General features: G+C 40.4%; 1 protein-coding gene across 5 annotated transcripts in view; it reads left to right on the forward strand.

Annotated features, from left to right (window-relative positions):
• The window catches only part of Sv2b (synaptic vesicle glycoprotein 2B), a 172,393-nt gene that overhangs the window by 46,412 nt on the left and 98,374 nt on the right, over positions 1-27,607 (forward strand). Inside the window, exon 2 of one of the 5 annotated variants that reach the window (XM_028776673.1) lies at positions 2,616-2,870. The exons of the other annotated variants lie outside the window; for them this stretch is intronic. The gene's annotated coding sequence lies outside the window, so the exon portion shown is untranslated. The remainder of the gene's footprint in view (positions 1-2,615; positions 2,871-27,607) is intronic. 5 annotated transcript variants of the gene reach the window in all.

Genomic DNA, 27,607 nt, shown 5'->3' on the forward strand with positions numbered 1-27,607 from the left:
CCTAGAGACCCATGTTTATCTTAATTTTCAAAGCTATCTTCTCTCTTTTCAAGAATCTGTGGGACCCAGATACCAATATTTGCATGGATTAACATAGGCATCTAAGGAAAATATGAGCTCTGCTGGCGAGAGGCAAGGTCAAACAGAAATCAGGAGTGAAGAGATTTTTAAAACCATTTTTGATTAATTTCTTTATTCATCTTACATCTTAATATCAGCAGCACCTGTCCTCCCATTCCTTTCCCCTACAATGATCCTCCCTTCCTCCCCCTCCCTTTCTCTGAGAACAGGAACCATCTACCCTCAAACCCTGCATGTCAGGTCACTGCAGGATTAGATGTATCCTCTCCCACTGAGGCCAGACAAGGTGGTCCAGTTAAATAAATGAGATCTACAGGCAGGTGACAGATTCAGGGATAGCCTCCGCTCCAGTTGTTGGGGGGGGGGCCACATGAAGACCAAGCTGCACATCTGCTACATATGTACAGGGGGTGGGGCTAGGTCCAGCCCACTCTTTGGTTGGTAGTTCAGTCCCTGAGAGGCTCCAAGGTTCCAGGTTAGCTGACTCTTGGTCTTCCTGTGGAGTCCGTGACCTCATGAAGAGATGTTTTATGTTCCTGTCATGGAGGATACCAGGCCACTGTAGGCTAGAGTCTAGTAGAAATGTCTCAGAGGGATTCAACTGCCTGTGACACTTGGGAGTGAGGTATCCCAGTGAGTTCCCTTCCTTGTCACACTAAGACAGAGAGGGCCTGTATGACAAAGGGACTGCTCGGAGATGGAGTCACTTGTGTGAGGTTAGCTGATGAGGATGAGCATGATGTACGCCTGGGAAAGGTTTATGAGAGACCCAGAGACTTACAAAGTTAGGCGACCGTTAACAAACAGAGCCCCCATTTCTTCTGTTTCTAGTGATCCTTCTCAGGGGCCAACAGGGGGAGTTCAAGCCCAGGAAAGCCTGAGGCTCAAGAAACTCAGAAGGCTGGGAAATAGACACAGGAGCTGAGGACTTCGGCAAAACCAGAGGAGCAGAAGCAGGTGAGTGAGGAGAGACTGATGCCAGTGGCTCTTGGCTGACCATACTTCCTGGTGACCGACCTGGCTTAACAGACAAGGTCAAGTCAAACACTTGTCCCACTCCAGTAATTTCTAGTCAAAATTCCATGTCAGATAGTCAGATAAATGGAGATGTATGTGATCAATTCAGTGTGACAGTAAAAAATTCCCAGGGAAGCTCCTATGACCTGCTTCAAATACCTGGGAACCCTCCGGGCTGTAACAGCCTGTTAGCCTTTGTTCTCAGGCATAAACTCCCCAGGTTTACGAGCCACATGGAGAACTCTTCACTTCCTTTATGTGGGCTGCTAATTGGAATTTTTATGTTTTCATAAAGTGGCAGCACAGATGCCTCATCTGGAAGCTAAAGGCTCAGATAACAAGAACAGGCACAAGCGGAGCCTGGCTTTTGTTACCCAGGGTCTTTTGTTGTTACCCTTGACTTTGTGGAGACTCATCAGGTCAGGAGCTGGTCAAAGCCCTGTGGATGTCACACATTTAATCATGGCAGCAGGTGGCCGGTGCTGAATTTGGAAATTCAGAGTAGGATTCGGGGAGGACTTTTTCCTTTTTCTCCAATTCCAACCTTATCAAAGCCTCCTGAGACTTCTGAGAAGCATTCTTCAGAGAAAATGGATGCAAATTCACCAGAGATACAATAGATGGTTTGTGTTAGCTCCACTTCTGAGGCTTCAATAAAAAGGTGTGGCATAAGGAGAGATGCTCTAGGTCCCAGTGGGATGGGTTTGGAGACCCTTTGGGAGACCCAGCCTTTCGGTCTCTCCTCTTTTCTTCTCTTCCTGCCTATCCCAGCTACATAAAAAATATCTCCACCTTTTTTCTTGTCCCCAGGATGATTTTATTAAAACATAGATTTCTTTGAGACTCTTCTCATAAATTTTTAAATGATATTTATTAGCATATATTAATTATACATAATAATGGGTTTCATTATGATTTGTTCATGCATATGATGCTATAGTTTGACTGTATTCACCCTCCTGTGACCCTTTATTATCTCTCTCTGACTCCTGTTGATTCCTTCCTCCTTCCAAATAGTCCTCCCTCTACCTTCATTTCTTCTGTGACTATGTGTTGATGGCATCAACCTTGTTCAGTCCTGCACAAGTAACCACAGCTGCTGTGACATCATGTGTGTGACTCTGCATTATGTTCAGAAAGCAACATTCTACAAAAACACCCTTTCTCCAGTTCTTACAGTCTTCCTGCCCCTTGTGGGATCCTGCCTGAGCCTTGAAGGAGGTGATGCACACATCTCATTTAAGGCTGAGTGTTCAACAGTCATTTATTTTGAGCACTTTGACTAGTTATGAGCCTATGCATAAACATACATATTTAGAGGTACTATTTGATATGTATGTTATATCCATTCAGCAAAACAACAGGAGCATCCTCCTCAGCAAGGCCTATGGCCTTCCTAGTCAGGGGATTTTGACCACCAGCACAAAACCATTTTTTTCAATGCTGAGAATGTCCTCATCATCGAAAGTCTGTTCTAAGCACTTTGTACACTGTTACTCACTTATTCCACACAACAGCTCTGTCATGAGACTGCTGCTGTCAACCTATCATATAGAGGGGACTGAAGCACATTGGAGTTAATTAACAGGGACTTTGTAGGAGAGTGAGGAGGCAGAGCCAGGATTTGAACTAGACTATAGAACATGACTCTGTTTGCAGAATGAAGAACAAGTTCATCAGACTGAGTGGGATCCAGTGTCTTTTACCACTTGGCCTTATCTGCCTCATCTCTTGTGTTTACTTCAGAGGACACCATGTGCCTTCAACATCAGGTGCTTTTTTAACACCACCAAGTTTCACCCACCCACACCATCCTCCTGGTTTATCGAGGTCTGAGAGTGTAGACCAGAGATGCTGATCTTGGGTTTAGAGGATTTGGTTGAGTCCTGACTTTGCTCCCTCTCTGTGCCCGTGCATGGTTGGCTTCCTTCTCTGACCTCTGCTGTCTCCACCTGTGAAAGGTAGAGCTTAGACTCAGCAATCTCTGCTATGTCTAGCTCAGACACTCAGAAGTTCCATAATGTGCACACCATGGTGGTGATCCAGATGGATGGAAATCAGTGATGGTTTTAGATTCTGGCCTTTATATCTGAGTCCAGTTTCTGAGTGCACATTGAGTCCAGCAGTTCCAAGAGAGGCTCTGATTTGACTGGTTTGTCTTATCACATGTATGACTTAAGTAGACAGTGTTTTGCATTTCCTTAGTGGTTGTAGCATACTTTTAGAGACTAGTGATGAGAAATGAATTCAGTACATGCTCAGTACATATGAATGTTTTGGAACATTCTTCATCCATGATTATTTGGTGTAGAACCCACAGACATGGACACAGTACTTGTCAGCACAAAGGACAGAACTAGTGATATATCAACATCACAGAGTTCAAAAACATATGTCAAATGAAACAAGCCAAGCATACACACTACGAAATTATATTATTTCATTTATGAAACTGTAGAGAAGGCCAATCCTTTATGCATGAATGGTCTCTTGGGGGCTGGAATGGAAGCAAGGGTTAATGGTAGCAACATGGATGGGATAGTCTAAGTTGTGGTAATGCCTATAGAATTACATGACTTCTCAAACCTAGAGATGGATGTAAGTCATATGTAAATAAAGTGATTGCAAATTTGAGAGTAAAACAGGAAAAGTTAAAAAAAATGTTGGAGTAGCATACTTAAAGGTTTACGTAAGCAAGAAATTTCTAAGAGAAATATATTGAACAACATAAACATTCTAAAAAAAATTCTATGACAATGACATGTAAAATGTGAGGCTAGAGAGGTGGATGAGTGATCCAGAACAAGGACTTCTTTTGTAGAGGACATGAGGTAAGTTCCCAGAACCCAGTCAGCTGGCTGTGTAACCTATGTAGCCATGTAACCATGTAGATAAAACCTTTTCCAGGCATGGTGGAATGTAAAGACTGTCTGAAAGTATAAACCAATTTATTTTTAGAGATTATAGAGATCATACCTGTTAACATTTAAAATGTGTATTCCTTTAGTAAAGTCATTCCTGTTCTAACAAGCTGTCTTCCAGAAAAAAAAAATTCACATACATTCAGTCAAATGCCTAAGATTACTTGCTGGGTTACTGGAAAATAACAAGATATAGGGACAGGTGCATTTTTAAAAATAGGAATGTGCTTGAATATACTTTGTTGCATCAAAATAATAGCAAGTAATGTAATATTGTGCACCTCAGAAGTGAACAGAAGCATTGTTCTCAGGGAACAGGAAAAGTGTGTGCTACTGATTCCTTTTGTTTTCCTGTAACGAGTCAGACACTTTTGATTCCTGAGCCTTGGTTTTGTGTTTCTGTTGTTCTAAAGTTGGGCAAGATGTGGTTGGGTCTTCCACTCAGGTTATCACAGGAGTCGCTTCCAGGCCTCAGCCAGCTGAACGCATCTTCAAGTCCTACAGGAAAGTGGACCTAATTTGGCACTTTGAGCTTTGTAAGACAAAGTTTCTCTTCATTTCCTTGCTTGTTTTCACATGACCTAGAATGTACCTACACTGTCAGCCAAAAGCCCTCCTCTATCATTAAGCCAAAACAGTGTGTCCATGCATAGACTCTGGTTTCCTGTTTCTGATCTATGGATTCCTTGAAAGAGGGCATTTGATTATTTCTACTTTTTATTTTCTGACTTATGTAGTGTGTGTGCTCATGCGTGTGTGCACATGTACATATATGCACATGGATATGGAGGTCAGAGGTCAATCTTGAGTGTCATTCTATACCACCTTGTGTTTTTAAGACAGGGTGGCAGTCTTTTGGCCCATCAGTAAGCCCTGCCTCTTATAGGTAACTCCCTTGCCCTGCACCATCAGATTGGAACCAAACATCCGTTAACCACTTATTACAACCCTAAAGAATCAAATGGAGGTTGGTGCTTAGTATTACTTCCCTTGAGAGTCAATGAGGTGATTTTTTCTAATTTTCTGTTTGAATAATTTAAAATTGAGTTTTTGTTTTCTGAGTGAGAAAAAATGACTATGAACCTTGTGGCCTAAAACAAATTTGTTCTTGTACAGGCCTGGTGTTGTAGGGCTGTGTTCCTTCTCCTGGTCTTGTGGCCCCTTCTCTGTCTTTAGAGCCCATCACCAACTGGGCTTTTGTCACTTCCTTTTGCCTACTCCTTTTCCTACTCTGCTTTGTAGGTACTCCGTGAGGATGTTGGGTCATCAGGATCATCCAGCGTACTTGCCTCATCTCAAGGTCCTTAACTTCATCATGATCTCTCCTACCATACATATCCAATAGCATCTAGAGATTAGTGTCTTAGATAAGCTTTTGCTGTGACGAGACACCATGACCAAGGCAACTCTTATAAGGACAACATTTAATTGGAGCTGGCTTACAGGTTTAGAGAATCAGTCCATTATTATCAAGGTGGGAAGCATGGTACTGTGTAGGTCAGTGTGGCATGGGAGGAGCTGAGAGTTCTGCATCTTGATCTGACTGCAGCCAGGAGAAACTGACTCTTCTGCACTGGGTGGAGCTTCAAGGCCCACCCCCACAGTGACACACTTCCTCCAACAAAGCCACACGTATTCCAACAAAGCCAAATCTCCTTATAGTGCTACTTCCAAGCGTATTTAAATCACCAGGGTTAGTAAGTTCACATTTGAGCAGTCATTTTATCCTACCTTAGAACAGTTGCATATCAATATTTTGAGTGTTGAGTCAGAAGATTCCAAACTCTGTTAAAATCTTCTAAAGCATGTGGATTTGTAATTGGGGTTCAGTTTCAGTAAGATTCAGCTCAACAAGGTTCAGAAAGCAAACTCTGGCTTTAGTCTGTGGGTTCTGATTCCAATGGCACTTTACTGTTCCAGGCCCTTGTAGATGTGGATGCTTTCCTAGGGTCTACCTCTGGGCCAGAATAGAATCTGAGGATGGTCTTGACTGCTGTCAGTTTTTATAGGGTTTGTTCTGTGGCTTTGGGCTAGGAAATGATCCTGTCATCGCCTATAAGATGGTGCTTGTCAGGTCCTTCCAATTTCTGATCATCCCCACACCTTCTGCTCCCAGGATTCCCCTTTTCTTGCAGCACCCCGTGCTAGAGATTTGAGGTTTATTCTTCCTGTTCAATTTGCCTCTTGAGTCAAAACAGTGAGATAAAACAGAAACAACAATGTTAAAGGGACTCTGTGCACATTTTTCAGATGAAAGACTCCCTTTCCCTTGGTCATAAGAGAGGATTTTTCTCTCAAGGTTTGGTGCTTGTGTGGCTGACCATGGTCTGGCTGCTGTTCGGATGCAGGTTCTTGACTGTGATTAACTTGGGGCATGGACAGCCAGGAGGAAAAAAACATGAGGAGGTCACTGTATTCATTGTCCCACAGATGTCCCATTTACTGGTCTTCAGGGCACAAAAAGGAAATTTTCTCAAGAGATGCATCTGTTGGTCCCTACTGGAGGAGTATGAGCCAGAAGAACTGAGAGTTGAAAGAAAATCAAGCCAGGAAGCACCCTCTACTCTCTCTTCTTTGTGTTTTGATTTTCCTCTCTAGCATACCTGCTATTATTTGACATTTAGAATATTCCTGTAGTTGCTCTATCTAGTTTGCACAGGGGTTTTCATTGCAATCAGCAGGAGAGATGGAGCCGAGTGTATTCCTTCATCCCCCTAGAGTGTTAGTAATGTAAATGACAATGAGCCCTAAGCCTTTGGAACAAAGTAAATGACAGTGTGGGCCTTGGCTATGGAGTTCTCCTGTGTGCAGAGAAAAGCTAAGCTGAAGTACCCTCCTTAACCTGAGGAGTTTACTGTTACTTTATAAATGACCCCTCTCATGGTCCATTGGTCATCTGAGGTCTGTAGGCCATGTCTTTATCTTTTTGTATATGATAATTTCATCTCCTTCTCCTCCCACCTCATGAGTTACAGGGTACTTCCTATTTAAGAAGGACTTAGTAATATGTCCTTATCTCTCTTTTCTCACAACAGCTGAGAGAAGAGATTCAGTCACAGGAACACACAATGTTGATGTTTAGCTACTTCCTTGACGCTCTGTGCACAGGAAATGTTCTGGCTGGTGGTGAGTGTTGTGGGAAGGCAGACAAGACTTCACCTTAGGGACGTTCACTCTCAGGTGTGAAAGGTGAACAGGAACTGGGTAACTGAAGAGTAAGTGAGGTCATTTTAAGTGGTGTTAGTGAACAGGGTGATGGGTAGAGATGGAGTGGGGTGGAGTTGCATTGGTGTGGACAGTTGGTGGAAAGAACTGAGTTAACAATTTGTTAACAATTTGTTCATATGTAAGTCACCCAATCACTTGGCATCACCCTCTTGTGTGATATATCTGTGATTTTTCATTGTGAAAATCAGTAGTATAAATAAGGTAGTGAGAAACATGTTAAGAAAAGAATCAGTGACTTTCCTATTGATGAAGTCACTGTAGAGACCATTGTCTTAGGGTTTTACTGCTGTGAACAGACACCATGACCAAGTCAACTTCTATGAAAGACAACATTTAATTGTGGCTGGCTTACAGATTCAGAGGTTCAGCCCATTATTATCAAGACAGGAGCATGGCAGAGTCTAGGTAGGCATGGTTTGGGGTGTGTGTGTGGGGCGGGGAGCTGAGAGTTCTATATCTTCATTTGAAGGCCACTAGAAGACTGGCTTCCATTTGGCTAGGAGGAGGGTCTCATTGCCCATCCCCACAGTGAGACACTTCCTCCAGCAAGGCCACAGCTCCTAATTGTGCCACTCTCTGAGCCAAACATGTTCAAACCACCAAAACCATTCATTGTCCATTTTAGCTTAGCTGTTCTGCTGTTTGTTGGGGTAGCGGGAACAGGGTTTTTACAGTGAGGCTCTCTGCATTCGAATCATAGCTGTGCTGTATGATATCAGGCAAGCACTTGGATCTGTCTGTGTTTCAGTTTCATTGCTTCGAAACCAGTGCTTCTCAACCTTCCTAATGCTACAGCCCTTTAATATAATATTGTGGTGACCCAACCATAAAATCATTTCATTGCTACTTCATAACTGCAATTTTGCTGCTTTTATGAATCATAATATAAGTATCTGTGTTTTCTGATGGTCTAGGGGACCCCTATGAAAAGGTCGTTTAACCTCAGAAGGATCGTGACCCACAGGTTGAGATCAGCTGCTACATAGAAGCATGGGTAGTACTCACTAGTGGCATTATCAGTGCAATTTCATAATGTGTACAAAACACACTGTAAGTTGTCCACAGCAGTATTGCTACCACCTTTCTGAGCATGAGGAGCTTGAATGTTTGCTCTGGGGGTCAGGGCTGGATACTTGATGGGTCTTTATGCCCTTGTCTGTCTGTAGCTGTGGCTGCTCACTGTACTCACAGGGTCATGTGTCAGGTTGGCAGCTAATTTTCTCTGAGCGATGGGTTGGAATGGATCACAGAGGCTGTGCTCACAGCTGTAAAAATGCACAGGCCACTCAAATGGCCTCATTTCTGCTCATGAGGAGATGGATGGATGCGGCAGCTGTATTGATCGGACAACAGTTTTTCTCTCTTTTGGAAAAATGCCGTTCGTAAACCACAAAGGCCAGCTCTGCTAGTTTGTGCTTTCTTCTTTTGACATTTTGACAAAGCCTGTGACTCATCAGTGTTCCGAGAGAGGATATTTAAGGGGATCTGCTGTTGAATATTCTTTGCCTCATGGATCACACATGGAGAGAGATGAGTTGGGTTAGGAACATCACAGTCTTTACCTTATCATTTGGATAACCATGTCTTGAAACACCAATCTGAAGGCCCCATTTTGTGGGTGGAAACTCTGTTGTGATGCAAAAAACTTTGCAGATTGGTAGCTGTGTTGATGGTCCTACTGGGTGATGGCATAGTGGATAGCTGCGTTTGTTTAAGCACACTGGCTAGGGCTGGGGAGATAGCTCAACTGCTAAGGTACTTGCTTTGCAAGTAGGATGAACTGAGTTTTATGCCCAGAATTCACATTAAAAACAAAATAAAACTGGAGTGTGATGTTTTGGGTATTTAATCCCAGTGCTGGGGAGGCAGAGCAGAGCCTAGAGAGAGACAGGCTGATGGGCATAAGATCCCCAAGAGTCCTCCCTCCTTAGTGTAAAAGTTCTTTTCCACTGGTTCCTCCCACAAAGGTTCCAGTTTCTTCTCAACAAGTAAAAGGAGAAAACGAGAGTAAGACTTTCCACTTTGGAGATAGCTCATCTAGGTTCCAAGTTCTATTCTCTATCAGCTGTGTGAGTCTTTCAGGTGACTTAAGTTCGCTGGACTATGATGTTGAGGAACAGAAACATTTCCTCTCCAATGCATTAGGTTAATCAATATGAATAACATATAATATGAGTATCATGAGTATCTATTATAATAAGATGACATAAGCATTGCTATTTGTTATTATTATTGCCTGTCTGTTATTGGGCTGAGCAAAAACCAGCCTTTGAAAAGCCATCTTGTTCCAAGTGGAAAAATTCAGATAATAAACAAATGAATAAATCAATACCAAGATGATCCCACATTATGCACAAAGGCGTACATTTGCTAAGTTTTAATTATTCTGGAAGAAGGATGGGACTTCCTGGTTGGTGGGGTAGGTGGGAGGGTCTTAATGAAGAGGCTCCATCTGAACTAAATAGCAGGCAGTTGGAGGAGCCAGGCACTTGGCCGGGGAAGAAACAGGAGAGAGCCCAGAGGGAGAGGTGACCAAGAAGCAGAGCCTGGAGTATTCAGAGAGTCTACAGAAGCAGAGGAGGATGGCCCTGGGCTGCAGACTTAGTGCAGCTGTGACAAGTAGCTGGAATTTAACTCATAAGAGCCTCGTCCTACCAGCACACCAACATTTCAAGTTTCTATTGCAGCTAATCCAGGAGGGCTGTCATCGATATTGATCCCTGTAACTGTATTATGACACCAAGGACTGTATTATGGTGCTACCCATCCCCTAGGCATGCCTTGTCATCAGAGTCCATGGTGTGTCTTCCAACCCACTCATCCTGTGTCCATACCCTCACAATATCTCCGACTGATTGCCCAGCTCCAGCCCAGGAAGAAAGGTTTCCTGTTTGTACCAAAGACTCAGAACTCTTTATTAGGAAGCCCCACATAAGAAGTGCAGGTATTCACCAGAGTCCAAGTTACCATGCAAATCATCTGGGTTGATTCCTGTGGTTCTCTAAGGCCTGGTCTTGCCTTTCATCTGGCAGCATCTTGCTCTAACCACTTTCTCAGTGAAAGATCCCATTTTAAGGTGGGATTGCCTTAGTTTCATTCACCCAAGGATTTCCGTCATCCTTAGGATCTTGATCAAAATGTGCACTAAGAAGCACTATGACAGTTTTTAAGTCATGTCTACTGTTGCCACTGTCAGTTAATTTCTCTAATCATTGAGAAACTGATTGTATGGGTTCTTCCATCACTTGTCAAACACATGCGAGCTGAGCAGATTCCTGTAGAGCTGGTGGGTCTCTCTAGAACCTTAAGCAATTCAGATTTATGTGTCAGCGAGAGCTAAAGAGCCCTAGAAACAGAACCCTTCCTAGTGAAGAAAGTTGGGCTGGAGAGAAAGAGAAACTAGATTTGTGATTCGCTTCTTTACCCCTTTGCCTTTAGTCAAGTTGCTTAAGCCTTTACATGTCCCTGAGGTTGGTAACTTATCAGTCCTGTATGTCGTAGCTATGTAGAAAGCTCCAGAATGCATAGTGGTGTCACTACACATGTTAAATCCTTTCCTAGCTGGAAATTGAATGTAGAATGCTGTGTTACCCTGAGTTTATGGGGGAAAAGACTTAATTCAAAGGTAAGGATCAGTTCTTTAAATAGGTTTTCCCTGTACTGCAGCACTGTCCCATCCTATGTCCCATTAATGCTTTTGTTTAGGTGGCATCCAGCATGAAGGACGAGCAGGCTAGCTGACTCAGATAGATTGTACTTTGGGATAGAGCCTCTGGAGGAAAATTCAGTTTGGGGACAGATGGAATCCGATGTAGTCATAGCAGAAGCAAAGCTTTACTGAAGGGGCTCTGTGAATTTGTGACAGCTCTACAAAGTTTACTGAGAGATGTTTGTAGGCTAGCCCTGAATAGTCAAGTCTTTCAGCATGTGTGTTTTGAGCCTGGTGGTTTACCCCACTCCGTGTGGGATTCAGCTTGAGATGTGGACTATAGATAGAGTGAAACTGAGTTCAGATGTTGCTGTTTGATCTTGGGGTGGGAGACTTTTACCACTGTAAGGTTTATAGGAGGGATGCTATGTGGATCCTGTTTCTATGATGAAACTCTTGAGGCTATATTTGGTTCTATATTCTGGTTGAAACTTGAGGGTCCTTTTCTGATTATAATCTTGTTGGCTGAGTCCCAAGTTGATGGAGACCATTTCAAGAATTCAGTAAGGGACAAAGGCACCAGGATTTAACCGTGAGACTCCACTTGGTGACCTTCTGTAATTTTATCTCTATATAATTAGATTAAGTTGCCACTCTCTTAATTCTCAAGAGGGGGGTTAAATTTCAGCACATTAAACTTTGGGGACACTTAAACAATACTCAAATCATAACTGACACTAAGGAGAGATAAATCACTGCTACAGTTTAAATATGACATGCCTCTTCAGGCTCCTGTGTTGAAAACTTGGTTTCCAACTTGTGGTGGCACTTTTTTGGAAGGTGGTATAGAATTTAGGAGATAGCTTCTAGTTAGAAGAAGGTAACTGAAGAAAAGTCTTTGAAGATAAGATCTGATTCTGGATTTCCTGTTCTTCACCTCTGCTTCTTTTCTACCACGAGGTAAAGGATCTCCTCTGCTCCAGGTTCCTGTCACTATGAGATTCTGTTAAAGATCACGGATGGAGTAAATGTCTATTGCCCAAATCTTCTGAAACCGTGAATTAGAATAAACCTTCCATCCCTTAAATTGTTCTTGACATGTGTTCTGTTACAAGGGAAGTGGCTAACACAGTTGCCATATAGTTCTGGAAACCATGGACATAGCATCTTCTCTAGAAGCCTAGTAGCTGTCACCAAAGAGGAGGAACAAATTTCAGACTCACAGTGCAGGGTTCTGTTTAGGTAGGCATGAATTAAGTCTAGAATAACTGAGCACAAGCTCTAGAGCCCACAGAAAATGCCAGGGTTAGTGATGTGTTCTTAAAATCCCAGTGAGGGTGAGATGGGAGACAGAGATGAGCAGATTCCTGGAACTTACTGGCCAGCTAATCTAGCCTACTTGATGACATTACAAGCCAGGGAAAGAGCCTGTCTTAAAGGAAAAGAAAAAGGCTCCCTACCTCCTGACCATCATATATGTGTACACATTCACACACACACACACACACACACACACACACACACACACACTTTCAACAAAATGTCAAGATGTCTGTGTCTCCACCTTATTTTTCTTCTACGAATAAAAATGAAAATTTCTCACCAGTGACATCATTTGATCATTTTCAGGGAAAGTAAAGAGAACATATATTTCCTTATTCCTAGTGTTGATGTTTTAGCCTGCAGAGCCTGATTTGTTCTTTCTATATCTCCCTAACATGGATGGTCTTTATCTCTATTTGGTAAGTGGTTTTTAATCTCTATTTGACAGAAACAGAGCTTGAGTTTTAGAAAGCCAATCTGTTTTACAGTGCTTAGTGTCTATTAAAGAGAAGTCAAAATTCAAAGTGTCATGGGTCTGACTCCTAAGCCCTGAACTTCCCCTTTCTCTTCACCTGATTCTGAGACATTTGATAAGCCACTTTTACGCTGCAAGTGCGTCAGGGGCTCCAGTGGGTTTTTATGCCAGAATTTATGCTAAGGCATTTGGCAATGGAGAGAAATGAGACACCCTCCTGAAGATGTCCCCATGCATTGAGTTCACAATACAGTGTTATGTGTTCTATGAATTTCATAAAATTGAAAGTGGGAATATTATCTTGTTAATGGCAGTTTCAATTAAATGACTCCAAAAGATACTACAGTTGGTTTTTGCTTGTTTATTTGTTTGTTTGTTTTGCCCAAGGCCATTATTTAAGATGTTAAGAAAGTTATAAAAATAAGACAAAAATGTCAATATTTTCAAAGGAATTTTCCAGGAGGAAAATTCTATTTATGTTCCATTCTGTCCTTGGCAGATAGTCTCTCCCCTCCCTCTCTGTTTTCCTGAATGTGGATCTGCCTTGTTGGCTTCCTTGGTCTGTTTGCTCATTGACATTCACTCAGCTTTGGGGCCTGGAGTTTTCATTTCCTTTGTCCTCATGATGAATGTCCTGACAATCACATAGAAAATGACTGTGAGTTTCAATAAAACAGTTCAGCAGAGGAATTCTGTTCTAGGCAGGTGATGTCTTATGAGCAAGGGAATAAGTGGTGGCGTCTGTCATAATTCATGGACTGTTTGAGGGAAAAAGTACCTTAAACTTGTGACATACAAAGCTATATATCTTAAAGTGGACACAGGAACTGGTTCTAGGTGCTATGGGAACAGACTCAAGCAAATGTTTATATAGCTCCTATCCAAAGTACTTTTCACTAGTATCTTCATAACTAAGGTTAAAGTGTTTTCTGGCCTATAACTGACTCTCTATAGGATATTTTGATAGCAGACAGCAGAAAGGCAAAGGGAATCATCTGAAGAACTCAAGTGAAGGGGGCAGTCCCATAATTAGCTAGATTAATTAATCTTGCTTTATATGTAGTCAGAATTTATGGTGATCTTAACTTTTTTCTAATTACTGATCATTGAGGTACCTCAACTCATAGGGCACCTTACTGGGAACATCTCCAAAAACATAGACTAAATAAAGCCACTTCAAGTGGTGTAATTCCTATTGTTTTTACTGGACTGTGTATTTATAATGTCCATCTTGTCCTTGGAATATGCAATCCATGAAGGTGGACATACAAAGCTGGTCTTTCTGTGCTTGCCACAATACTACAGGAGCTGGGAACAAGACTGTTCTGACATCTGAGCTTGGCTTGGGGTCAACTAATATCCAGCAGAATTGTGGCTTTGTTTCCCTCAGGAGTGACATTTTTACAGGTAGCAGGAAAAGAAATCTTAGTTGAAATCCTTACAAACAAGGAGTCACTCAGATGCTTGGATACAGAAGAGACCTTTTAAATTGTTTCCTTTGGGGTTGCTTCAGGGCTGACACAACTGAGATACTGTGGTGGGCACTGATGTACCTTTGAGAGCTGATGGGGTTGGCCAACTGCAGAATGTGAGGGCTCAGCATCCCACAAGCTGCCTGGCTTTCAAGGGGAGTTCATGAACTTGTCCTGAGAAGTGTTCTCAGCTAAACTGCGTCAATGCAACTACCGACCATTTCATTATCTTATTTCAGAGACTTGAAATGAGAACTGCAGTGTTTTGGGTTTCTTGAGCTAGCATTTTCCCCCATGCATTTGGATGCATGTGCAAACAAATTCGCAAATATTAGTTGAGCCCCTGCTGTGCATCAGCTATAATGTGAGGCTCAAATGTAGTGCTAGGTTTGAAGCGTGCCGGTGTTCCTTACAGTGACAGTTGGATGGATGGCCATGCATCAGGCCTTGGGAGATTTCTAACCTAGAGAACAGCTTGCCATGCTGGAAACCACCTTCACTTTAAATTAATCATGGGAAAAACACTCCTCTTCTTGGCTTGCCTACTTGAATTCATTTTCAAGTGTCAGTATGTTTTTAATTCAAATCCATTTTTCCCTAAGAAAGACAGTGATATTGTAGTTCTACATCTTGCATTTGCAGATGTGTGTTTCAATGAAAGAAAAAAAAAGCACAAAATTCCAAGAGTTCATTTTTTTCTCCTTGTCCTTTATATTTAAATTCATAAGATGCCTATAATGTAAATCCTCCCCTCCATCTTACCCCCCTCCCCAATCTCTTTCCTCTTTCTGGCTAGGAGACCAGATATTATAATATGCAATTTCTTATGTTACTTTGCAAATAGTCCAATACCAGCTCAGCCATAACTGTTACAGGAAGGAGTGACTGGCAAATTATCACTCAGTAATGACAGTTATATGATCACTCAGAAGAGTGACTGCCACACAACAATTACCAAACTGATCATTCTGTCTGACTACTATTTATCTGATTGCTATCTGTTGTTTAATGACAAGCAGTTGAAGATCACTTCTTTAAAAAGCTGTTGGAATTAATCTCATCTTTTTGCAGTATACACAGTGAATTTATTATCAATTAAAAATAATGTCAGTACATCATTAGAGTTGTTAGAAATTATCTTTTGTATCATGTGTAGCAAGGGAAGATGGTCAGGTGTGGTAGCTCACACATGTAATGCCAGAACTTGAGAGGCTGAGTCAGGGAGGTTGTTATATGTTTGAGGCTAAGCTGGTCAATGTAGTAAAAATAGCCAGGGCTACTACATAGCAAGATCATGTCTGAGAAAACACACAAATAGCCAAAACCCAAACTCAAAAAAAATCAAAACAAGACAAACCAACAAAAAATTCTTCCCAAACCTCCTCCTCTTCCTCCTCCTCTTCCTCCTCCTCCTCCTCTTCCTCCTCTCCCTCCTCCTCCTCCTCCTCCTCTTCCTCCTCCTCCTCTTCCCTCTCCTCCTCCTTCTCCACAACATAAAAATAAAAGGGCTGAGGTAAAGAACTTGCCTTGTGTGTAGGAGAATGTGAGATTAGAACCCTAAAACTCACATTAAAAAGTGCACTTGTAATCTCACAGATAGCAAGAAGAGTTGTGGAAACAGACTAGTTAGCATGGCCTATGTTCCAGGCTATGAAGAGCCCATATCTCAAACAGAAAGTAGAAGGCACCTGAGGATCCATGCCCGAGGTTGTCCTCTGGACTTCACATATGTGTGGCGCATGCCCACCCCACCCACGCAAGGAAACTCAAAGATAAAATGGAAATGAAAGAAGCACCACAAAGCTCAGGAAGTCCCCAAAGCTCAGAAGACCCCATTCCCAGCATTCTTTGCATTCCTCATTCTGTGTCAGCTGTATTAAAGTTTGATCTGAAAAAATTTACATAGTTTTTTTTTCTCCCATACTACAAAAGGGCTAGATATACAGTGTCATTTTTTCCTAACTTTTCAGAATCTTTTTTCATCTATGAGAAACCCATGGATTCTGAGTCACATTGCCTGGTTCTGCATTGGTTTTCCTACATGTTCCTAGGCAGGTCATTTAATTTCTCAGAGGTTCAGTTTTCCATAGGGAGCTAATATACAGATAAAGAGAGAGATATACATCTACACTATAGTAAATAAAATCACTAGTGGTTCCTATTCCAATAGATGAAAGAAGACTATTAGATGCTTGGCATGCTGCCCCACACATAAGCAATCTCTCAGTAAAAGTGACTTCTCATTGCTTTGCCTAAGCATCATGAATTGGATGTCAGATGATGTAAGAGCTGAGGAGAGAAGCCAGTTATTTATTGAGCATCGGTCTAGCTCTGGTTAATGCTTCTAAGATGTGCTCTTGTCCCTACAACATTCCTGAGACACTCTCTGATCATCACTTTGGTACCTTTCTTTTTTCCAACTCGTCTCTATTTTTGCTTGTTTCCTCTCTTAGTGTTCATCAGTGGCTGCTTCCTTTATGATCCTGAGAAATGCCTACACTCATGGCTTCTCTGTTACATCGAAGTGAGTTTCATTTCACCATTGGCACCCGCTTATCTATACAACCATCACCACCTTATCCAGAATCAAGCAGTCAGATGCAATTTCCTTCAGCTCTTCAAAAATTTCTTTGAAAAACATAAGTCAAAATGTCACGGTCTTCTTAAGACTTTTAAGGCTATTCTGCAAGAATGTGTACTGAAAACATCTGTAAACACTTGGTCTGTTCAAGTTAATGAAATAACACCACAGAAGATCTGTTTCAAGGGGGATAAATATTCATAAGTGTCTGCCCATCCAGTTGAACATCAGTGATAGGTCAATGTAAGAAATTAAGCTTCCAAATTGAGTTTGTTTTGATCTGTAAGTCACAGTAATAAGAGCAAGCAGCACATGTTTGTTTCCCCTGTTTGCGTGTCTTTGGATTTCTGCACATGGTCTCTGACTTGGTGCAATGATTTCCTTGCTTCATTTGAAAAAATCAAAAGGATCGTTTGCTGCAGAGCCTTCGAGGGGTGAAGCTGTTTCTAGTCACTGCTCAGAAGAGCCCTGGTTTTGTTGACCTAGAGCTCATGGCTGCTTTAGGAAATACGGTGTTTCTCCAACAAAGCTTAAAGGGCACGGGTGTGTGTGTGTGTGTGTGTGTGTGTGTGTGTGTGTGTGTGTGTGAATATATTCCTAGCCCTCATGCCTGCAGGCCAGTAACCTTTGGGGACCTCCTAAGAAAATAGAGGTAATTGTTATCATAAGTCAAATAGTGAGAACGCATCCAGGGCTCAGATGATGATAATGACTAACATTTATTGAACTATTACTTTGGTCCAGGAATCTCATTAGCGCCCACAATCCCCTGCCAGGCAGATATAATTATCTTCCTTTTCCCTATGAGGGAACTTTAATAGCAGAGAGGGTTAAATAACTTGCTAAAAGTCATGTAAGTGAGGTCTAACACCACATCATGAGTTCAATGCCCACTGCACAGTGCATTAGGTCAACACTAGTTTTATCATTTTGGATGTTAGAGCACCCAACTGTGCAAACACCAGTAGGATGCCCTTAGGCTTCCCCTGAGATGTGCTGTCAGCACTGAGGCTGCGTCTACCTGTTCTTCTCTTCCACTCCATCATTACTACCAACAGGCAGAATACATACTCTACACTGTGATATTTTTCCTTCTGTGAACAAGGATGTGTGTTTGAGCATGGAATTATTTGCTTCCTTTATCCCAACAAAATATGCTCTGTCCATCAGTGAGACGACCAAGGCCTATGTAGCAGACCTACAGCTTGGTTTTTATGTGGGTTCCGTAACTACTGGAGCAGGGGCTTACCCTTACTCTGTTGCCTGCCTGTGGATTCCGTCCCTTAACTGGGCTGTCTTGACTGGCTTCAGTGGGAAATGATGAACCTAGTCCTGTAGTGATTTGAGGTATCAGGGTGTGTTGGTACCCAGGGGTAACTCACCCTTTTCAAAGATGAAGGAGAGGAAGGTATGGGGGGAGGGACAGTGTGAGGGAGGTACTGGAAGGAGAGAGGTCTGTGGTCAGGATGAAAAGTGAATAAACAAATAAAGGGGAAAAAAAGAAATGTCTTAAAAGGAAACCAAGGTTGGTTTGTTTTACACCCAAAGCTTGTGGCACCTCCATGGTCTCTGGAGAACTATCCAATAGCCTGTTGCCATAGACATGTTTTATTTTTATGTAATGAGACCAGTGAGATAAGTTATTTTCTTTATGTTTTGCTGTTAGATAAGACATCAGGCAAAACACAGTGTCTCAGCTGATTTTTAATGGAAAAAGCAACATACATGGAGTTGGGTCAGGCTTGTTTCAAAGCTTAGCTCTGCAGTTTGCAGCTTGGTGGCTACACTGAAGTTTCTAATTATAGAGATCTATTTTACATGTATTTATTTTGTACGTATGTATGGTATGTGTACACATGAATGGGTGTGCATGTTTCTGCTAGTATGTGGAGGTCAGAGGACAACTATCAGGACTTGGTTCACTTATGCAATATGCATCCCAAGGATTTCTCTCAGGTCACCAAGCTTGGTGACAAGTGCCTTTGATATCTTGCCAGCCTTGGATTTTTTTTAATTGTTAAAAGGAGGCCATTATATCTACCTCAGGGTAGCTGATTCTAGAAGCTTAATGAACTTAAAAAAATATAGAAGGCTTCTATCTTTTGTAGGTGAAAGAGGCTTGCCATGCCAACTAAATACACAAAAGAAACTTACTAGGATTTGTTTAACTTTTTGCATTTTAAAGGAATGCTTGTCTGAACATGCTGAATTCTTACAGCCAGTGCTTGAGTTCAGTCATATGCAAGTCATACTTTTGAAGAAACTGACAGGCATTAACATTTTATAAACATTCATCCCCATGTGCGTGAACGCTGCACTTCAAAAAACAATCTATTGGCAGCACATTTTGTGGCATATTGTAGGAGGTGAATAATTTATCTGGCGTGACTACTTGAGGAAATATTTCTCTGTATTTGTGAGTAGATGCTTTTTCCCATTACTCAATAGATTTATTGCAGGGGTAAAAAAAATTCTATAACGTTCTTAAATGTTTCTCAGTAAGAGATGAATTTCAGATCTCACATTCAATCAATAATTTTCTACTTGTCAGCAAAATAAGAAGACACTCCAATCAGCTTCCTCTCTGAGCCTGAGAGCAGACCGAGGTCACTGTCCTATATGCTGACGACCGCTCTCCTGCTCATGAACTTGATTGCTTGTGTTTATCATCAGGAAGGCATCAGATTTGAAGATAGAATCCACAGCTATTTATTTACTTACTTTCATAGCTCCAGGAAATGAACTCAGGGTTTTCTGCATGCTAAGTGAGCACTCTACCACTAAGCTAGAGTCCCAGCCCCATGTTTTATAATAATTCACCACAGGAAATCTTTAGATGTTGGAATGTGTATTTCAGATTACTACTTTGACACCTAGAAAAATAACAGTAATCTTGAAATCATTTGATTTCAGTTCGTTTTGTGTGTGGGTGTGTTAATATATTTTTGTCCTTGTTACAAATATACGTGTATTTGTTAATTATTATTGAGTGTCAGATATAATTAATAACCTTCTATTTTCATTTACTAGGAAGAAACTTTGAGGACTTTTAAAAAGATGTTTGCTGTATTAATCATTGTGTTTTGGTGGTTAGGGACTTTGGGAAAAACCTGAGCCACATAGTTGAAGATTAAGGCAGCTTTGTTTTTGTGACTCCATTTCGTATGTATGTATGTATGTATGTATGTATGTATATATATGTGTGTGTGTTCTCATGTGCTCTCTCATTTTCTCTCTCTCTATGTGTATATGTATATCTATCTGTCTGTCTGTCTGTCTGTGTATATATGCCACTGTACATGTTTGGAGAGGTCAGAGAACAATTATATGGAGTTAGTTCTTCCATCCTGGTTTTATGTGACTCAAGGGATCAAACTTAGTGACAGGTTTGCACAGAAAGGGCCCTTACCTGCCGAATCAAACCATTCATTGACCCTAGGGCAGCTTAATTTTTTTTTTCTAAAAATGTGTTTTATGTATAAGGGTGTTTCCCTGTATGTAAATTTCTGCATCACACCTATGTCTGGTGCTGGTAGGACAGCTTTAAAAAAAATTACATTAAGATTTAATCAAGATAATAAGAGAAATAGCAATTCTAGCAAAGATATTTGGTATTCATAAAATATCTGTCTGTATTAAGAAATTTGGGTCTACTGTATTTATACAGTTTGTGGTGATTTCACATTAGCTTTTATCAAATTATTTTATCGATATGTCCTCATGCTGACCTCATTTAAACAGGGATGATTATAGACAGACGGACCTGAAGCTTTGCCATGTATCTGCCTTTCACAAAGGCCAAGGGGTAGTGCTGCAGGGATCTGTCAGCATAAGAAGTCTACCCCTTCAGGCTGAGAAAATTTGGAAGCCCAAACAAAATACAGTTCTCCTTCAATGTGACTCTGTAGTCTAACTGGTGGAAGTTACCTAGAGATTTGTTTGAAAAGAAAACTAATTTGAAAGCACTTGTTTGGACCCAACACGTATCACAGCTCTCCTTTCACTTATTTGCACTTATTTGCAGCAGCTTCTAATACAAACCAAATCCTGGCCATTCTATGTCTTATTTCCCATCTTTGCTTTTATTCTCCAAATACCATTCCTCTTTTATGGTGCTGTGCCAAAATTTTATTTCATTTCCTCCTTTCTCTACATGATGCTATTATTAATTATTATTATTATGCTATTATTATTATTATCTGTTCCTGTTCACAAGCTGGTTCCCATTACTGTGGGGTCTGTATTATTAATATTCTGTTATACATTTTCATACAAATATATAACATACGTTGACTGTGTTTCCCCTATTACCTCCTACCCTTCTCCTTTGCTCCCACTTTGGTTTGTCTCCTTCATTTCCCTATAGATTTCCACTTCTATTTTCATGTCATACATGTATAATCATGGTTTTATGTATATACATAAAATCTGGGATTTCCAAAATGAGAGAAAACCTACAAACTGTGTCTCTCTAAGACTGAATTCATTCATTTAATACAAGGATCTCTAGTTGTACCCATTTTTCTGCAAATGACACAACTTTTTTTTTCTTTATGGCTCTATAGATCAGTGGTGCAATATACCACGCTTTCTTTATTCATTATTTGGTTGACAAACACTTAGATTGGGTCTGTAATCTGATTGCTGTGAACAATGTTTTTATACGTCAGTGTGCAGATATCTTTATGAAACAATGACTTGGAGTCCTTTGAGTAAATACCCAGGAGTGCTTTAGCTGGTATATGGTAGATCTATTTTTAGTTTTTATGAGCATCATGGTGGGACTGATCTGCATTCCCACCATCAATGTCTAGGGTTTTACTTTTCTCTGTACCCCCATCAACTTTGCTCTTGTCTCCGTAATGATCGCCATCATGACTGGGATGACTTAGAATCACAATGTAGTTTTGATTTACATTTCTCTGGTGGGTAATAATGTTGAACCCTTTTCACAAGTTTATTGTCTATTTGTACTTTATCTTTTGAGAATTTACCATTCATTAACCCATTCATGGATTACCTTGTTTGATTTCTTATTGTTCAGTATTTTTAGTTTTTCTTTTTTATAGTGCCACATGTGTAGTTATCAGATTTCTTCCAGATTTCTTTTTTCTGAAGACTGTCACTTTCCTCAGTTGTTTCCCTTGTTTTGTAGACACTTTGATTAGATCAGCTACCAGCAGATTTAATCATCTGCGGGTGGAAAAGATTTTTTTTTTTAATTCCAAGCAGTGAAATTTAAATGTTCTGTATTCTGCCCACTCTGCTGACTCTACTCAAATGCCTTGGCCTGCAACACGTTCCAAGGTGGTCACAGCCTTTTTCCAACACCCACTGCTTAGAACTTGTTTTCTTTGTGCCTCATTGTGTACTATAGAGTGAAGACTATGATGGTTGCATCTCTACAGAATAGTAACTAAATCTGGGAATCATTTCTCCCTAGAAACCACAGTATAGCAAGTGTGCACATAGACTTTATATTATGTTGGTGTTGTATGCAATCTACAGATGATTAGAAGTATTTAGAGATTATGTAGGGGGATGTGAGTATTAAGTAATCCTTTCAAGGTGATTTGAGCACTCATCGATTTTGATATCCAAGATTATGACCAGAAACCAGTGCCCCCAAAATATGGTGGATGACAGTGTGGGCATGTGTGTCTGTATTTGTGTGTGTGTTTATATATTTCAAATGTTTCTGAATTTATAAAGTCAGCTTTTCTCTGAATTAACATACTAATACAATCTAGTTCTAAAAAAAATTCTCCCTTAGAATTATCATAACTATACATGAAGATGGTAAATCTTTCCATATGTGCAGTTCTATTATAAAGATTTTTGATAGAGTTTCAGGCTTTCCTCTGGAAAGATCTTGTATATTTCTCTTTAGAATAATTCTTTAATATTTAAGGTAGTCATTGTTATAGTATTTTATCTGATTTCATATTAATTTTCTTGTTAGTTTTTGATAAAAAAGATAAATGATGCTTACCTTGGATTACCACAGCCACATGAATGGCCCACACATCCTATTGTTTTCAGTGGTAATTATTATGTGTTGTAATATGCCCCCACCCTTTTTCCTTGCTTAACTGCTTTGCAAAGACTAGTAGTATGTTGTACAGTTGTAAAAGTGTACATTCTTATTTCCTTATTATTTTTACTCATTTTAAATGCATATATTTTTCATTAGGTAAGGTTTTTATTTATTATCATAAAATACTTACCTGGGCTGGTTTCAATATCTTCAGATTTTCATTTTGTTTTTTCCTTTAAGTATTTTCAGGCATATGATACTGACTTAGGGCTTTGGGTTCATGATTGAAACCATAGTCCCCAGATGCTTTCTTACAGGCCTGGTTCATATCACTTGCAAATGTTCCTTATAGACAAGCAAACATTTTTAGCTTTCCTGCAACAGGACATTTCCACTTTATCTATTTCTAGAATGAGATATTAGAGTTGTCAGTTATCAGGATTTGCTCATCTGCTTTCCTCTATGATTCTTCATATCTGCTGTGCTACCTGGAACTTCATATTCATCAGGATTGTAGGTTGTTAGGGTGGAGATTCTTTTACCAGTAAATACAATATCTCTTTGTTCTTATGTTGACTTTTACCTCAACAGAAGAACTATAGGAAACTGATGACTGCTGAGAAAAAGGAGAGTTAACTTTCACCAAGGGATTAGCCATTTAATGGATTACCCCTTGCAGGATGGCCAACCCTAAGATCAAATACACACAAAAACAAGAGTGAAGTCAGCATGTTGCAGTTATACATTTGCATACATACAAACACACACACATGTGTATATATATATATATATATATATATATATATATATATACTCATGTACTCATATACATATCTATCTATTTATCTACATCTATCTATCTATCTATCTATCTATCTATCTATCTATCTATTGATGATAATGATAACCAAAGAGGAAGAGGTTATAAATTTGAGAAGTGAAGGGGGACACAGGAAGGGCTAGAAGGAGGAAGGTGAAAATGGAAAGTGAAAGGGAAATGAGATATAATTATATTTTAATTAGACAAGTATTAAAATAATAAATAAAATATGAAAAATTAAAAATGTCCCACTCTCCGTTGCCTACATACACTCCTTCTCAAGTTCATGCTCTCTTTCCCCATAAATAGAGGTGGGACCTTGTGTACACGTCTATCATCTATCCTTGAGTGTTGACTGGTGTGGACTTGGGCTGATATCCATATCGTCAGAAGTATCCCGAGGAGCAGTGTAGATCCCTCATTATTTCCTGTGAAGCAGCATTGACTTTGTTCTGTTTTGACATTTTCCAAATCGGATGTAAAAAGAGATCCAAGAACAAAATCAGAGGCAAGGGGGCCATCTGGAAGATGTATATGATGACACTGATGGTGATTCTCTTTGCTGGGGATAAGCACTAGGCAGACCTCATGGTGGACCATGTACTGTTAAAGATCTGAGCCCCCTAAAGACATCAGATCCATAACAGAGCACAAGGACATTTGCCAATGCAGAATGAAAGTGGATTTCATCATCTCAAAGTTGTCTCACATCTTCACACTAGAAAGCTCTCAGCTTTAATGTTTCCCCTTTGTATTACTATAGTGCTAATTCTTAAGTCAAGTGCATATAAAGTGGCCACGAAACAGATGCCTGGCGAAGCTATGAGTGCTGTGAACTCAGTCCACAAAAAAAAAATCTCAAAATTATTCAATACACACTCCAGCATGCTTAGGCACATGAAACCTCCATTTTTATCCAAAAGGACTGACAGTTTCTTCTTCCCTTTGCAGCGTAAATAATGGGATTTGAAAACCCACACTTATGTTTGCTAGCGGACAGTCAAAGATGAAGACTCAACAGAGCCTCTCTCTTGTAGAAACCTAGTTAACGACCATTATACATCAAACAGCTTTATTTAGGCTGCATTTGGAGTAAGCAGAGGGAAACTTTGCAGGTGTTGTATCCTAAGTGACCTAGAGGAGAGGACACTGTGTTTCAGTTAAACAGAATAGGCTGTGGAGGTGAGAAAGCAGAAACATGTTTGATTGTGACAGAGGTGATGGACAGAGCAATGGTTAAGGCACAGGAATGCATGCATCTCTCTTCTTTCTGCCTTTTAAAGGTGCAACTTTGCCAGTCTGGTCTATCTCTGAGCTTCATGAGTTTTACTTCCACGTCTAATAAAAGTTGGGATAATATCTTGGGTAGTTAGGTTGCTTTCACTCCGTGGTGCTAATGAGCAAACATTCCTATTATCTCTACAAATATGCACTCCTGTTTTCCTAGGGTGACTATCCAGTAATTTTATTTTGTTTTTTTTTGTTTGTGTGTTTGTTTGTCTAGTCATAGATATTTATCAATTAACTAGCTTTCCTATATCTCTGGAAGGTTTTAGAATATTCCAGAACAAATTTTTGTGATTTCAGACAAATTACTCCAGGCCTCTAAAGACTCGTTAGACAGTGTACCATCATCCAGGAAGCCCACTAAGAATGTAGGCATGAAGTAAAGATTCTCTATTCTAGAATGTCACTGAATGGAAGAAGGCATCATTTTTGGGTTGAGGTACTGATACTCTCACTCTTTGATGTGAGATATAACTGTTTGGAGCCCTTTTGTGTGGGTAGACCACACATGATTGTTCATTTTCCCTAGTTGAATTTGACTATAGCCATGTGACCAGTTTTGACTGAGGAAGTATGCATGAAATGACCTATGTCCGCGTAAGTGTGGTGTGGAGAGTTAGTTCATACCTTGCCAGTTCTTTGTTCCCCTATGCCATCATGAGCAGCAATGGTCAAAACTGCTTCTGCTGTGTTGTGCTGCTCTCAGAGTGAGGACAATATGGAGCAGGCTATAGCAGAGTCACAGTCAACCTGTAAAATAGGCTCCGTTTTAAGTCTTTGGTATTTGGGGGCTATTTGTTATCATCACATAGCTTTGCACGTCCTGAATGAAACTTCTTATCCTTGAGTGTACTGTGTAAATTAGTTGACTCACAGCTGCCAAATCTATAATATGAGGGAAAGGACATCTGTTTGGGTTGATGCAACCTGCCAGAACTGTGATGATTAAAATAAACAATAGAATGTGAAGCTACTTTGAAAACATAATTTTTTTTTTTTCGAGACAGGGTTTCTCTGTGTAGCCCTGGCTGTCCTGGAACTCACTCTGTAGACCAGGCTGGCCTTGAACTCAGAAATCCACCTGCCTCTGCCTCCCAAGGGCTGGGATTAAAGGCGTGCGCCACCACCGCCCGTCGAAAACATAATTTCTACAAATATGAAATTTGATTTACGTTGCTCCTGTATGACCTTGCCTAATATTCATGGTTGATGATAGGCTCTAGAATTAATAGCTGGGTCATTTAATTCTATTTGGCTTTGAGTAGCTACTCAAATTCTTGGTTCCCCTCATCTCTAAACTGTGCTCTGTAATAGTAGCCATGTTATAGGGTGGTGTGTAGGTTGAATGGTTTCAGCTATTACACAACACTCATCAACTTCTTACCATTGTGATCATAATACTTTGTTACAGATCTGCTAAAAGTGCCTGATTCTCAAGGGTGAATCAATAAATACAGAGAGCACCATGCTTATGTTCCCTCATTCTTGCTAGCAGTCAACTAGGGATTGGTTGTATTTGATACATTTACAAAGCATTTGCTCACTTTAATGTGTGAAGAGCAAAGTATGAGGTAGAATGAAGTGTAAGATGGGCCTCACACCAGAACTCACAGCGAAGAACGGGAGATGGGCATCTCTTAGCATAATTAAAATAAGGTGCTATAAGAGCTACTATATGGGGTTACTCAAAAAATGACAATAACTCAGATAGTAAAGTGGTATAAAATGCCCATGCTGGTGCTGGCCAAACATTGGAGAGGAAAATGATATTTAACTTTTAAAAAAAAATATCAATTGGACACTCCTTGGATATGTGGGGATTCTCTTAGAGAAGGAAGGCACTGACTGAGAGGAGGATGTGGATGTGGCTACAGATGAGATGAGATGCCTAACTGATGCTGGATGGAAGGTTCTTGAAACTGTGGTAGAGAACCCTGGACTTGCAAGAGAGGGGCGGTGTGCATTGAGTACATTTGCTTGGACAAACACCAATGATAAGGATGGAGAAAACCCAGCAATGTTAAAAAAAGACCTCTATTTCTATACCAAACAGAGATTTTCCTTATGGTTAGCATACTCCTTTCTTCACTGTTTGTTGGGTTGAAATTGTACAAAATGAATAGTTTGCCAGTTAGGCTTATTAATGAGTTAGTACGTCACTCAGGCAAGTCTAAAGGAGGGTTCTGTGGTATCAGCCAAGCAGAGGCTCAGGCACATGATGCTAAGAATGCAGGGATGCCTGTAATGTGGCAAGCCTTGTGACAGACACTTCATGAATGGTTCTACTACAGGGCAAGTTTGCAGGCCATGAGAACTTTGTCTCCTTTCTGCTTAGCCTTCAGCCTGTAGTTGTAGGTTTTAAACTCTGCAATGGAAACAATGCAGAATGACCTATATGTCCTGCTCCTGACAGATGTAGAAGTCAAGCTAGTCTTAATCAAAACATTGTACTTCTTTTCAGAGTTAATAACTATCAACACAATGAGATAGTCTGATTATTGCTTTTAATAGCAAAATCCCAAGTTTTGTAAAGGAATAATGGGTAAATAGGGGAATGCAAGTTAATATAAACAGAAAAGTTAATTAGAATTATATACATGTTATGGCTAAGTCTCCAAAACACATTATTGGAATATCTTTATCTATCCATTCACACACATATGTATGTTTCTATCTATCTATCTATCTATCTATCTATCTATCTATCTATCTATCT

The sequence above is a fragment of the Grammomys surdaster genome, unplaced genomic scaffold (assembly GCF_004785775.1).
Source record: "Grammomys surdaster isolate TR1022 unplaced genomic scaffold, NIH_TR_1.0 271, whole genome shotgun sequence".
Taxonomy (NCBI): domain Eukaryota; kingdom Metazoa; phylum Chordata; class Mammalia; order Rodentia; family Muridae; genus Grammomys; species Grammomys surdaster.